Genomic DNA, 3,807 nt, shown 5'->3' with positions numbered 1-3,807 from the left:
CAGAGGAGCGGCGGGGGCTGCCTCTGCTCGCTCGCTTTCCTCCTACAAAGGCTTCGCCAAGTACATTTTAGAAGGGGTTGCCCCGACCCCAGGGCCTTTTTCTCTGGCCTGTCCCCGGCAGGTCGCAGTCTGCCTGGTCGCCACCTTTCTGCAATGACAAATGGACGTTTCGAGGGTGACTTCTTTAAAGGCACAGAATTCTGTCCCTCATTTGGCCCTAGATGTCCCCTCGGATGGGGAGCTGCAGGAAGTCGGCCTACAGGCTGGGGGTTTAAGCATGACTGATGGGAAATGATCGGTTGTCAGGGCAGAGGGTAAAGGAGGGCAGCTGCAGGTGGAAGAAAGTCACCCATCAGGGTTTTCTGGGACTCGGGCGTTGCGGTCGCTGTTACTTTGATTTTTACAGTGCTGAGAGACGGGAGGGGGGAAGATTCTGCCCCTGCTGACATTTGGGTCATTCGTGTTCAGAGAAGGCCCAGGATTTGCGAGGACGTGGGACCAGGAGCTCCGAGGTGGTCTAGTTGGAGCTGTCATTAATTGGCCATGTGACTTCCCTCGGTCTATTTCCTCTTTTCTAAAGCAAAAGGCTAGAATCCTAGGTGGCTGGAACATTTTTAATTTTTACCCTTTTATGTTAGAATGCCGTTGGGCTTGGGCCTCACGATTTCCAGTTGTCCACATCTGCCTTTTCATCTTTGCACATGGCTGTCTGCCTGGTCCCTGAGGGAACCTGACTCTGGTGAGGTTTGTAAAGACCCTTTCAGCTCAAACGTGTAGAATTCTATATTGGATTATGGTTGACTTCTAGAGTCGCTTATGAATGCATTATTATCGTGCTCTTTTTAGTCATACAAAATTTAATAGCTTTTGGGCACCCCTGGGTGTGCACAGTGTCCTCATGACACATGGATGACCTCATGGCACACCTGTTAGTTAAAGAAGGCAGTGGCGGGTGTGTCCAGCCAGGTACCTGTTCCACCTGACATTCTTAGCATGAAAGTTTTGCTTTCTTTTTTTTTTTTTTTTTTGAGAGTTTTTTTGCTATAGGGCGTGTGCACTCGCCAGACACACAGAGAGAGATATATAGAGAGAAAGCGAGAAATCACCCCCCAGGGAGATGGTCATGCCACAATCCCTTTTCCTCCATTCTCCTCTCGGGATCTTGGGCATGCACGCACAGGTGCCCGGCGTGTTTTAAGCCACCTGGTCCGGGTCACAAACCGCGGTCGACTGCGTGGGAGTCCAGCGACATAGCCATTACGCTAACTGCTGGTTCCCGAAATTTCTGCTTTCTACACTTAACTTTCTTTGCTAAAATGGCCACCGACTTCTTTCTTTTAATAAGGGAGCATTTCTCCTTTGGCTTCTTTGCTTGGAGTAGGGAGTTTTGCGTTTTTGTTTTGTTTTGAGAAAATAGGTATTTCAGGAACTTTGTATGTTTACCGTTTTTTCAGATGGTTGCATGCATGACAATTGTGTTTTCTTTTTCTTTTTTTTTTTAAATGATCTTATTTAGCTTTATTTATTTATTTTATTTGACCAGAGAGGAACAGAGCGAGAGAATGCACGTGAGAGAGAGAGAGGAAAGTGAGAAAGCAAGCCACCAGGTCCTGGACTCGAACCGTGATTGACTATGTGGGAATCCAGTGCCTCTAACCACCACGCTACTTGCTGGTCTGGGCAATTGTGTTTTCTGATGGTGACACAGCCTTAAAAAGTTAAGTTGAGGGGACCAGCAGGTCGTGTGGTGGTTAAGGTGCCAGGCACTTACACATGGCAAACCACAGTTCGAGTCCTGGATCTGGTGACTTACTTTCTCACTTTCCCTCTCTCTTTCTGTCTTTCTTTGGTCAAACTAAACTAAATGGTGAATAAATAAAATTAAATAAAATAATTTTAAAAAGTTAAGCTGAGTTTAAACAGGATATTTAGAAAAGGATTATGATAGAATATTGTAAAGAGTTTTGGATAGGTTTCATGCCACTCTGCCCATCTCATTTGTGTAGCAAAGTGGTGGACTTAGTATTATTGCAGGAATGAGTTCTGTGTCCAGGACAAGCCATGTAGCCTTCCACCCATTGGCACCAGGTGCTTCTGAACAAATCATTGTTGAATAAAACTCAGTCTTTTGAGGCGGGACGGGGGCAGAGAGGTAACATATGTGCTGTGTGGCTGACTCACATCAGAGAGTTCTGAGTTCGGGTCCAGAGACCTCCTTGAACAAACGTGCTGGTCACATGTGTGTCCATGATGTGGAGTGAGCAGAGCTGTGGGTGGATTGTGGAGTGAAAATTCTAGTGGGGGTGGGGGACCAGCAGGTGATGTGGTTGTTAAGGTGCTGGATTCTCACATGGCCAACGGTGGTTCAAGTCCCGGACCTGGACTTGCTTTCTTGCTTTGCCTATCTCTCTCTCTGTCTCTTTCTGGTCAAATTTAAAAATAATAATGACAAATAGAATTAAATAAATAATTCTTAAAAAAAAAAAAAAAAGAAAACTCTATTGGGAGTGCCTCTCTGGCATGCTTTCACTGTCATTCATAGAAGAAAGAAATGTGCCTTAAGACTTCAGTCTTTTGCAAAATCTCAAGGAACCGAAAGTCCAGTGTGTTGAGTATTGGAGATCTAGAGTTAGCTATTGCCATCCTCTTCAGTGTCTCCAAAAACAAATCTGGGGTTCATTTGGGGTCCCTTTTTGGGTACCACCATTACCTTAAGGAATTTTCCCATTTTGGTGAAGGGAATTAAAAGTCAGCACTAATAATTTAAAAAAGAGTTCTGCTTTGTACTTAGAAATGAAAGCTTTTCAAAAAGGTATTTTGATTTAATCCTCTTAGGCTTTTTAAATTTAAACATCCTAACAGTCCTCTGTGACCTGTTTCTAGGCCTTGCCCCTAAAATCCCACATGGGGACTGTTGGTGCCCAGTGTCCTCATCAATTCATTTTCGTGCCCTGCTGTTCTTTCGGTCGTTCCCTCCTAGGAGGGCCCAGTGTCTGAGCTTTCTTCTATTTTTTTTCCCACCAGGATCCTTCTACAGGTTAAGCTGTACATTGCTACCTCAAGGTTTAAATGAAGCTTTAGGGCCTCTGTGGTATTCTCATTTTCTCCCTGGCTTTTCTAGATCAAGCCAGCTATTTTGTCACAGGGGCCTAGGTTGTTGATTCTCCCGTAATTGAAGTTCGCTGTCACCTTGTACCTTTCATAGACTTTTACCCATTTCATACATGATTTGAGTGCCTACTTTGTGGTATTCTTGGTGCTCAGGTTGTGGCAGGGAGATTCCCTGCCTACCTGGAGTTCACACTCTTATGGGGAGGCTGACAGTGAGGCTTTGGGCTGTGAGGAAGAATCAATCTGGTGGAACCCAGGGGCTATTAAATGTTGGATGGGACTGGAGTTTTTGGAAGGATAGACAAGGAGGGGTATTAGTCTGTTCAGGCTGCCATAACAAAATACTGTGGACTGGGTGGCTTAAACTAGAGATTGATTTCTCACAGTTCTGGAGGCTGAAAGTCCAACATCAAGGTTCTGGCCTACTTGATTTCTGGTGAGGGCTGCCTTTCTGGCTGTAGGTGGCCACCTTCTCGCTTAGTCCGTGTTTGTTTTTTACTTCTCCATTCTCCTCTCGGGGTTTTGGGTACCCATGCACACGTGCCTGGCATGAGTTTTAGGCCACTTGATCTGGGACTCAAACTGTGGTCAACTATGTGGGAGTCCAGTAATGTAACCATTACGCCATTTGCTGTTTCCATGACTGGCATGATTTTTTTTTTTTTTTTTTTTTTACACGGTTTTGCTAGAGGAGAC

This window comes from Tupaia chinensis, unplaced genomic scaffold (assembly GCF_000334495.1).
Source record: "Tupaia chinensis unplaced genomic scaffold, TupChi_1.0 Scaffold143574_1, whole genome shotgun sequence".
Lineage (NCBI taxonomy): Eukaryota > Metazoa > Chordata > Mammalia > Scandentia > Tupaiidae > Tupaia > Tupaia belangeri.
The sequence above is the reverse complement of the archived record's forward strand: the minus strand, read 5'-3'. Positions refer to the sequence as shown.